At 34.8% G+C, this 11,583-nt stretch overlaps 1 non-coding gene across 1 annotated transcript; it reads right to left on the bottom strand.

The window, feature by feature from the left end:
- Positions 1-897: 897 nt before the first annotated feature.
- Positions 898-1,004, bottom strand: LOC128032795 (small nucleolar RNA R71). Its single transcript, XR_008189121.1, has one exon. It is a non-coding gene; the product is annotated as a small nucleolar RNA R71 (small nucleolar RNA).
- Between the last annotated feature and the right edge of the window lie 10,579 nt (positions 1,005-11,583).

Genomic DNA, 11,583 nt, shown 5'->3' with positions numbered 1-11,583 from the left:
GCATTAGAACTTTTATTTTTATTTTATTTTATTTTACTTAGTTAAATTTTAGTTTTAAACCACTTCCTTAAAATCAAAATATTTTTAATCACCAAAGTGTTTTTAATTGCATTTCATAAATATTTTCTTCGCACAGTCCCTGTGGGTACAATAACTCGACATTTACTTGTCATTTTATTACTACTTGTGATTGTGTACACTTGTACATTTCCATCGTTCCAAGTTTTCGGCGTTGTTTCTGAGGACTATTTTAAAAGTCATTATTTATGAATTTGTAATTTTGCATTTTGGTTTATTTTTCTGTTCAATTTTAACTTAGTAAATTTTTTTCTATGTTGTTTCAGATGTTTATGAGTATTAATCGAATTATAGATTTACTCCTCATAGACCATGAAAGTTGAAAGAACTTTTTGACAACGAAGAAGACAAGCAGTTTAGAGAAGGACCGAAGAGATGAACTACGAAGATTTGAATCAAGGAAACGGAGCAAACCCTGCTCAAAATCCTATCCTTATTGCTGATGATAGGGATAGAGCTCTAAGATAGTATGCCGTGCTAGTATTTCATGATCTTAATTCGTGTATTAGGAGACCCAAAATCGAGGAACAACAATTCAAGCTGAAGTCAGTCATGTTTCAGATGCTTCAGATAATGGGCCAATTCAGTGGAATACCTACCGAAGATCCTCACCTTCACTTAAGACTATTTATGGAGATGAGCGATTCTCTCAAGTTAGCCAAAGTACCTGAAGATCCACTTCGATTAAAGCTATTCCCATATTCACTAAGGGACAGAGCTCGAGCCTGGTTGAACTCATTGCCACCATATTCCATTACCACATGGAAAGAGTTAGCAGAAAGATTCCTAATGAAGTATTTCCCGTCTAGCAAGAATGCTAAGTTGAAGACTGAAATCACTATTTTCCAACAAATGGATGGCAAGTCCTTGTATGAGGCATGAGAAAGGGACAAAGAATTATTACGGGAGTGCCCTCATCATGGAATCCCATTCTACATTCAACTTGAGACATTCTATAATGGTCTCAATGCTCACACGAGAATGGTAGTGGACGCTTCTACTAACGGTGCTCTCCTTTCTAAGTCTTATAACGAGGCTTATGAAATCATTGAGAGGATTGCCAACAACAATTATTAATAGTTAACCAATCGAGTAGTGTCAGGAAGACGAGTCACTGGAGTACATGAAGTGGACGCTCTCACTTCACTCGCATCTCAGGTATCTTCAATATCCTCAATGATTAAAAATTTCACCACTAATGGGTTTAATAGTTTTGCAGCTCAGCCAACCAATCAATTTGAAAATGTAGCCTATGTTTATTATGGGGAAGGACATCTGTTCGAAGAATGTCCATCAAACCTAGAATCTGTGTATTACATGGGTAATTAAAACCAGAACCGAGGAAGGAAAAGACTGCAATCCAATTTCTATAACCCATCTTGGCGAAACCACCCTAACCTTTCCTGGAGTAACCAAGGGGCTGCACCCAATAACACTTATGCCCAACCTAGACCGACCCAACCACCTATTTTTTCCCAACAATTTAAGAAGCAACCTCAAGCTGAATCCTCCAATGGCTTAGAAAACTTGTTGAAGGCATACATAGCCAAAAATCATGCCTTGATCCAAAGCCAAGTAGCCACATTGAAAAACATGGAAAACCAATTGGCCAGCTTGCCACTAAACTAAGAAACCGTCCACTAGGTGCTTTGCCTAGTGATATAAAGAATCCAAGAAATTCAAGGAAAGAGCATTGTAAAGCATTGACATTGAGGAGAAGAAAGACATTAGAGCCCAACATTGTTGAAATTGAAGAAGAGCCAGCCGATGTTCAAGACTCAGTGGAAGTTCAACAAAGTGTTGAAACTCTAATTTAACCAAAACTAGAATCTGCAAAACCCGATAAGGTAATTTCTGAACCAATCAATTTTGATAAGCTAACAACTTCGATAGATGTAAAATTGCCACGTAAGATGAATCAACCAGTGCTAGTAAAGAATCCTCCACGACCCTACCCTTAAAGACTTCAAAAGCAGAAGCAGGAAGTCTAGTTCAAGAAGTTCCTAGACGTACTCAAGCAACTTCATATCAACATTCTGTTGGTTGAAGCACTTGGACAAATGCCAAACTATGTTAAATTCATGAAGGATGTCTCGTCTAAAAAATGAAGAGTAAGAGAATTTGAGATGGTAGCCCTGACGAAGGAATATAGTGCATATCTTCAAGACAAATTACCCCTAAAGTTGAAGGATCCTGGATGTTTTACCATACCTTACAACATTGTAGCAACATATTGTGGTAAGACACTATGTGACTTGGGTGCGAGTATAGACTTGATGCCTATGTCCATATTTAGGAAGTTGGGGATAGGTGAAGTTAGGCCTACTACGGTTACACTTCAATTAGCAGATCGATCCTTAGCAAATTTAGAAGGAAAAATCGAGGATGTATTGGTACATGTAGATAAATTTATTTTCCCTACTGACTTTGTTATTTTAGACTTTGAATCAGACAAAGAAGTGCCAATCATCCTAGGAAGGCCTTTCCTAACAATTAGAAGGACCCTTATTGATGTGCAGAAGGGCAAGCTTACTATACGTGTTCAGGACGATCAAGTAAGTTTTAATGTTTTTAAGTCTATGCGATTTCCTAACATAATTGATGATTGTTGTGCAGTATTTGATTTAGAGGAATTAGTCAAGGAAAGGGAACTCAACTATGTTCAGGACCCATTGGAGTAAATTTTGAAATTAGACCCTTCAAGTGGTGAAGAGGAATAGGAATACTTAGCTTTGCTAGAAGCTAATCAAAGGGGATTTAATCTGTAATCCCATTTTTAGTCTTTAGAGTTAGAAATCAGAGATTATGTCCAACCAAAAGTGTCAATTGAAGAGCCACCTAAATTAGAACTAAAGGTATTTCCCTCACATTTAAAATATGTTTATTTAGGTAACGCTTCTACTTTGGCTGTGATTGTTTCAACAGAGTTGACTAAAGAACAAGAAGAGAAACTCTTCCTAGTGTTGAAAAAATTCAAAAAGGCTATCGGATGGACCATAGCCGATATTTATGGCATTAGTCCATTTGTACGCATGCAAAAGATCATCTTGGAAGATGACGAGAAATGGAAGATTGATGGACAACGAAGAATGAACCTCATCATGAAGGATGTGGTAAAAAAAGAAATCATTAAGTGGTTACATGCGGGTATTAATTTACCCCATCTCAAATAGTTCATAGGTAAGTCTGATCCAGTGCGTTCTAAAGAAAATAGGTATTACAGTAGTAGAGAATGAAAACAACGAGTTGATACTAACTAGAACAGTTATGGGATGGAAAATTTGCATTGTTTACTGAAAGTTGAACAAGGTGACTAGGAAAGACCATTTTCCTTTACTGTTCTTGGACCTGATGCTGGGTAGAATCGCAGAGCGAGACTATTACCATTTTCTCGATGGATACTCGGGGTATAATCAGATCACAGTAACGCTAGAGGATCAACACAAAACAACGTTCACATGCTCGTATGGTACATTTGCATTTAGACGCATGCCATTTGGTTTATGTAATGCACCTGCTACATTTCAAAGATGTATGATGTCTATTTTTACTAACATGGTCGAGAAGTATTTGGAAGTGTTTATGAATGAGTTTTCAATATTCAGAGATACATATGATGATTGCCTAGCCAATCTAGCCAAGGAACTAAGGCGATGCGAAGAAACAAACCTCGTACTTAACTGGGAAAAGTGTGATTTCATGGTACGAGAATGTATTGTTCTAGGGCATCAGATAACAAGACATTTGATCGAGGTAGATAAAGCAAAGGTAGATGTTATCAAGAAACTCCCACCTCCAACATCTGTAAAGGGTGTTAGAAGCTTTTTGGGCTATGCCGGTTTCTATCAAAGATTTATGAAAGACTTCTCCAAAATTGCTAAGCCATTATGCAAATTATTGGAGAAGGGCACAATGTTCAAATTTGATAAGGAGTGTTTAAAAGCTTTCAAGGATTTGAAGAATCGGTTAGTTTCGGCACCCATTATCATCACACTGGACAGCCATTTGAATTGATGTGTGACACAAGTCACTTCACGATAGGAGCTGTCATGGGCCAGCGAAGGAACAAAGTTTTTCATCCCATCTATTATGCAAATTAGACTTTGACGGGAGCTCAATTGAATTATACGGTAACAGAGAAAGAGTTACTTGCTATTGTGTTTGCTTTTGACAAGTTTCGATCTTTTGACAAGTTTCGATCTTACTTTGTAGGTACCAAAGTGACGATCTACATAGATCATTCAGCAATCAAGTATTTACTTGCTAAAAAAGGCGCTAAGCCGAGACTAATCTGATGGGTATCTCTACTTTAAGAGTCTGATCTAGAAATTCAAGATTGAAAGGGAGTAGAAAACCAAGTAGCAGACCACTTGTCCAGTTGGAGCCGCAAGAAGGCTATTCTCCACTTATACCCATTCAGGAGACACTCCCAGATGAACATATACTAAAGGTAAATCATGTCCATAATACCCCTTGGTTTGTTGATCTTGGTAACTATTTATCTTGTGTTTTGATGCCGATTGATAAGATGTATCATCAAAAGAAAAAAGTTTCTTCATGATGTGAAGTACTATTTCTAGGAAGAGCCATATTTGTTTAAAAAGTGTATAGATCAAATGATCAGGAGATGCGTGGCAGAAGATGAAGTACATAAGATTTTATATCATTGCCACATAGCTCCGAATGGGGGACACTTCGGAGGTACACGTATTGTGGCCAAAGTATTGCAGGCCTGATTCTTTTGGCCAACACTATTCAAAGATGCGTATGCTTACACAAAGAGTTGTGATCGATGCCAGAGGGTTGGAAACATTACCAATAGAAATGAGACGCCCTGAACAAACATCATTGAAGTAGAATTATTTGATGTTTCGAGTATTGACTTCCTCAGTCCTTTCCCTCCATCTTTTGGTCACAAGTACATATTGGTAGTAGTAGACTATGTGTCTATGTAGGTTGAGGCCGAGGCATATCCGACGAACGATGCTAAGGTTGTGATGAAGTTTTTGCAGAAACATGTGTTCACAAGGTTTGGAACTCTGAGAGATATCATCAGTGATGAATGGTCCCATTTTGTGAATAAATGGTTGAAATGGTTACTCGACAAACATGTAGTAAAGGACAAGGTTGCCACAACTTACCATCTGCAGACAAATGGGCAAGTTGAATTGACAAACAAAGAAATAAAAGGCATACTCGAGAAGGTAGTTTACCCGACCCGATGAGATTGGTTCAAAAGACTAGACGATGATTTATGGGCCTACAAGACAGCATACAAGACATCTTTAGGGATGTCACCTTATAGGTTAGTTTTTGGGAAAGTCTATCATCTGCCCTTGGAGTTAGAGCACAAAGCTTACTGGGCTCTCAACCAACTCAACTTGGACCTTAAGCTTGCTAAAGAAAAACGAATGCTTCAACTCAACAAGTTAGAAGAATTCCAAATGTTCTCATACAAGAATGTCAAACTATTAAAGGAAATATTTAAAAGATGGCATGACAAACACATTTGAGTTCGAGAATTTGAAGCAAATCAACAAGTCTTGTTATTCAATTCCAGATTAAGGTTCTTTCTAGGTAAGTTAAAATCACGTTGGTCTGGTCCATTTATGATTCACGAAGTTTTCCCATATGAAGTTGTCGAACTTCAAGGTAAAGGAGGTAATTTTCGAGTCAATACCCAACGCTTAAAATATTACTGGGGGGATAAAATTGAGCGGGATACAGTCCCATTCATTTTATCATATGTTTAATTTTTCTCGTTTTTAAATAAATGATTTAGGGTATATTTTTGGGATTAATATGTTTAAATAAATTTTGTCTACAAGATTGGAACTTAAGCAGGACCGCTTGTGACCCCTCCAATCTTTCCTGGGATTTAATTTTAACATAATCTACTGAGAAATTATTCCCTAAATGGCAAAATAAATTTTTAGTTTTTCAAATAAAAGGGTCAATTTTGATCCAAGTCTTAATTGCAACTCAGTTTTCAAATTTCTTTAAGGCTAGGTACTTAATTGAATTCGTTGCAAAATTAGGTTGCTTTTTCTGTAAATATTAAAAATTAGCTGTCTTTTTTTGTAAATATTTTCAAAGGAACCTAAAATAAATATTTTAATTTTAATTTTAAAAATAAGATGATAATAACGATATATAATTATATTTATTATAATATATATTAATTATTATCAACTTTGATAGAATTAGGATTAGTTTAAATTTGATCATATTTTATTTAATAGTTTTTATTTCAATAAATTAATAGCAAATAATAAATTAATATGCATCATATTAATTATTAATTCTTATTAACTTTGTGTAGAATTAGAACTTAGAATATTTTAATTATTAATTTGTTCTAAGAATTCTAATTGAACTCCTACCCTTTTCACTATAAATTCCACCAACCTTCTCCACCATTCACATCACCTTAACCAATCACCCCAACACCCACTTAGTGCCACAGCTCCCAACCTCCAGTCGCAACACCGCTTAGCAGCACTCATTCGACCAACTACCACACACGGTCATTGCGCACATTTGGTTTAACTGCCCAGCTCCAAAGCTTCTCACGCCCGCACTTGCTTGCTGACCCAATCGAAGCAACCATCGCAAGACGCCCGCTTTGGACTCTCATCTGCAAAGATAGTCGCGTCTCGCTACTTGTGCCAACACTCCACATTGCTATGGTCTTCATTGCACCAAGCTGCACCTAAAGCAACACACTTAGCCAATAATCCTTCCAACCATCCCTCAATTAAATCCTTTTGCTTCTAATTTTAATTGTTGAGTACTTAAGTTTTATACAAAGGTGGTAAGAAAAAAATTTTCCTCTTAAATTTTATTTTTTTTACTTTAACTCTTATGTTCAGGTTAATCATGCCTCGTAAAAGAATTCGTGCCTCAGTTCAAATTGTCAAATCACAAAACAAATTTCACTGTGAAGAAGCCAAAGCGAGGTACGATAGCATTTTCAAGAATCAAGAAATGCGCCTTGAAAAAAGGCTTTACATTGAAAGAAAGCACGAATATCGATTTCATAGCGCTCATTCGACAAATTGCTGGAGCTCCCAATTGAGAGTTTTTTTGTGAGAAAAAACTTAGTGCATATGAGAAATTAGTTCATGAATTTTATGAAAATTTGAACTCAAGCAAATTAACGAAAGTCTCTGTCTGAGGAATCAAGGTACCAATAAGCTCAAACACTATTAATGAATTCTTTGAATTACCTGATTTCGAAGACAACAAATATTCTTCCTTGATGAGAAATATTAAGACTAAAAATTTGCAAAAAATTCTCGAGGAACTTACAGTTCCAGGTTCTAAGTGGACTGTGTCAAAGCAAGGAATTCACACTTGTCGCAGAGAATATTTGACATCACTAGCGAAGGTATGGTTCTATTTCATTCGATTCAGCCTTATGCCTAATTCACATCGGACTACAATTTCATTAGAGCGAATGATTTTGTTATACTTGATTTTAACGACAAAGACCATTGATGTGGGAAAAATCATTCTGACAAAAATGTGAAATTGTGTCGCTAGACATTCTGGCCAAGCTTACTTTCCCTTTACGATATCTATTAAGTGCTTGAAAGCAAAAATTCTTGCAATTGTAAAAAAGACAAGTTATAGTCAAGGCATAATCACAGATTGAGACCTCTACCGAATAGCTGAAGACTCTGTTCTACAACAACGAGTTGAAGAGAGTGAGGATCCCAAAGAAGAAGAAGAAGAAGAAGAAGATCCCACAGAGGTCGAACCAATGCAGTCAGCTGAATTCCCTAATAAGGCAGAACCAATGGAACCAATAATCAAACCTGACATCGCAACCTTAATGTTTAGAACTCAATCGCCTCACCCAGATCTTCGAGATGAGCTATCAAAGTTGATGGACATAATGCAACATATGCAGTGGCAGCAACAAGCTTACTAGAGATATTCAAAAATATGGGATGACTCAATAAGAAACGCTCTTATGAAAATATTCAATGGCTTATTTATTTTTGTGCCTGAGTTTCCTGATTTCATATTTGAACCATGGAGTCCAGCATCAAAAAGGGAATGAAACAATTCATGCAAAAATAAAGAAGATGAAGCAAAAGATGAGTCGGATTAGGTTCTATTAGGAATTTTTATTTTTTGCATAATAAAACAAGAGGTGGAAATCATAAATAAAAATGAACAAATGTTAAAATAAGAAGTGTGGCAATAGATATGTACATGTCTAGGATTGGATCTAGAGAGAGCTAGGCACTTAAGCAGTCAAACTGACTTACCTCCTTTTTTCTAAAATCCCACCTGGTGTATAGTATCTATTCACTTCTAACAATGAGGACATTGTTCAACTTAAGTAGGAGGACCGAAAAATTGAAATTATTTCCTCTTAGAACAAATTTTTCTTTTAATTATGATTAAGATATATTTTTTTCAAAAATTGGAAATTTTGTTAAGTATCCTAAACTTCAGTATGAATAAAGTTTTATTTTTTCAATAATTGTATGTTAGCTGAATTATGATATAAATGTAGTATTAATAAAGCATGCAAATCATACCATAAAATTTTTAGTTCCTTAGGAAATTTAGGCATGAATGAAAGTTTAAGTCTCTAGAATTGACTTAGTAGTTTCTTGAGACGAAATCCTAGGAAGTATGGAATGTTGAAATTGATTTAGGCAACCTTTGTTTGGACCGTTTGAGCCTTTCAAGCCAACCTTGATGAAATTTTATCCCTTGAAACTCAACTTTGAGACTGTATGACCTAATTTTATTTGAACCTTTGCAATATTTAGCCATCATTTCTCTCATAATTTTCTTTAAATTGTCCCAAACACTAGACTCAGTACTATTCAGAATATTCTTAAAAAATAAGTTTGGGGGAGTTGAAAAGAAGTATCAAATAGTAAAAAAAAATTGTAGTACGTACAGAAAAATGCTTGTTTTAAAAAAAGAGAGAGCATATGTACTCGAAAGAAATAGATGTACAAAACAACATGTGAAAGCAAAATGAGTTGGTGTATTGAAGGTAATCATTCCAAAGGTCCAATTCAAGTTGAGTCTAGGGTTTTTAGCCTAAATTTATCTATCTTTTACCTACCCCTAGTCTAGCCACGTTACAACCTATTGTAAAGACCTAGTGATTCAAGTTTCTGTGCTACCTACATTAGTGTAGAGAAATTGCCATGTTCAACATATGAAGACATAAATTAAACTTGATGATTGCAGCTTAATCTTAAATAAGGGAATAAAATCAAGTTGGTAGATGTTTAACATGTCTTTATTGAGAAAGCATTTAGTCTATTTTTGTTATCATAATAATAATTGAGATTAATTTGAATGATACGTATACTTAAGTAACAAGAATATCAAAATTCTTGTTCTTGAGCATAATTATACTGAATTCATAATTTTGGTAAGATTATTTTCTGAAGGAATTTTTCAAATGTGTTTCCTAGAAATTCTTTTTAATTTTTGCATTATTCAGACAAGCAATGAATTAATTTTGGGGTGTGGAAACACGAATTCATACCCTTTTTAACTCAAATTCATGCAGTTTCTGTATAATTCTTGTTGAAAAATATATAATAATTATAAAATAATTAAATTGCACTTAAAATATTAAAATATTTAATTTTAATTAATTTTATAATAAATTTTGATTTATTTTCAATAGATTCGCACAAAGAGTGAAAAACAGCTCGACAGACATTACTAGAAGTACAAAATCGAGAAGCGATTTTGAAGCATCGAGACAAATTAATTTCTCAGCCTAAGATGGTCCAAATTATGAATATTAATTCATAATATAATTAATTTTACTTTTAATCCAATTTATTTTGGGTTAAATAATTATTATTAATTAAATTATGAAAAGAGACCCAATTGTGCTAAACCGAGAGACTGATCCAATTGAACAACTGGGCTGCCCAAAATCGTCCCACATGCTGACCCAATTAGCTTATTTAGCTTACCATTTGGCTTGCAAAATATCCCTTGAAGTCTCCTTGAATTTGCATTCAAACCCCTCCACTTACCAAGCTTTTCTAAATTTGCCCCTAGCTAAATTTAGCAAGTTTGAAACCTTTAAACTTGCCACATGTGTGGCTGGCCATGGGGGAAGCCTATGGTTGCTGATTTTTTTGTATTTTTAGCAGCCTAATTAACCTATAAATACCCCCCTTTTCTGCTCATTTGAAACACGTCTCTCATCCTTTTATTCTTCACTTCTCTCTTACTTTCTCTGTTCAAAAACCCTTCATTTGTTCTTCATTTTCCTTTCCATTCCCTTGCCAATTTCCCCTCTTAGAAAAGAAACTTTAAACCACTGTTGGAAGCAGCATTTGGGTGTTCATGAAAGCCTCAATTCAACAAGAACAAGCGGAGGAGGAGGAGAGGAGCAAACTAGTCAAGCTTCAGAGAAACACTGGATTTGATTCTAGTTCCCCATCCTTTAATTTTTCTTGTTGTTGTTATGAACATGTCTATGAATACTTGTTATGTTGATATGTTTAATTTAATTAATATGACTTAAATTTAATTCGTGTTAGGTTGATTGCATTTTGTCTACTTAAGTTATTGAAACTATGTTTGTATTGTTATAGGTCTTGGTAAATTGTTTGATTAAGTAAAACCATGATTAAGTTATTCTTGCATTATAATTGTAAGGCAACTAATGCTGAAACGACTTAATAATTATTAAAAATGAAGCCCAAAACTTGAACCCAATATGATTTAAACTCGAACTAAAAGCCCGAAACTCGTAATTCCCGTCGTAATCATGTCTAGAAATTCTGCTTGTGTCGTCTTTATTAAAATGGTCATAACTTGAGCTCCCAAACTCAAAATTGAGTGATTCAAAGTGTGTTTCGAAGATAAGTGGTAGATCTTCGAACTCCATGAGACATATCAACCTAGAAATGGTTGGATCTCATCCAAAAATTTTTCACAAGTCTACTAATTTCCCAAACTTAAAATTTGGTATCTTTAGTGAATGGAATTTAATAAATTTCATCCCATCCGTGCATGTATTAATGTCTATTTTGTTGAACGCCATGATATGATTGTACCTCCACATGTGATCGACCTTTATGTGAATCCGGTAAATATCCAGCATTAGCATAGCCAACTAATAAAGATCTTGAAGCACTTGAATTAAATAACATCATACCAATGGTTCCTCTCATATATCTAAATACATGTTTTATTTCATTCCAATGTCTACATGTCGGAAAGGAACTAAATCTTGCTAAAAAGTTCACAACGAATGCTATATCAGGTCATGTGTTGTTTGCAAGATCCATCAATTCCTCTTTGGCACTTAGATATGGAATTTTGAGACAAAGAAACTCTTCATCATTTTCATTAAGAAGAAATCGGTCTTTATTAACATCTAATGATCTTACAACCATTGGAGTATTCAATGAATGTGTTTTATCCATGTAAAAAATTAATATCTCTTCTATATAAGCTAACTGATGGACTTAAAGTCCATCCTTTAAATGTTCA

The sequence above is a fragment of the Gossypium raimondii genome, chromosome 1, assembly GCF_025698545.1.
Source record: "Gossypium raimondii isolate GPD5lz chromosome 1, ASM2569854v1, whole genome shotgun sequence".
Lineage (NCBI taxonomy): Eukaryota > Viridiplantae > Streptophyta > Magnoliopsida > Malvales > Malvaceae > Gossypium > Gossypium raimondii.
This window is presented reverse-complemented; position numbering and strand designations above follow the sequence as displayed.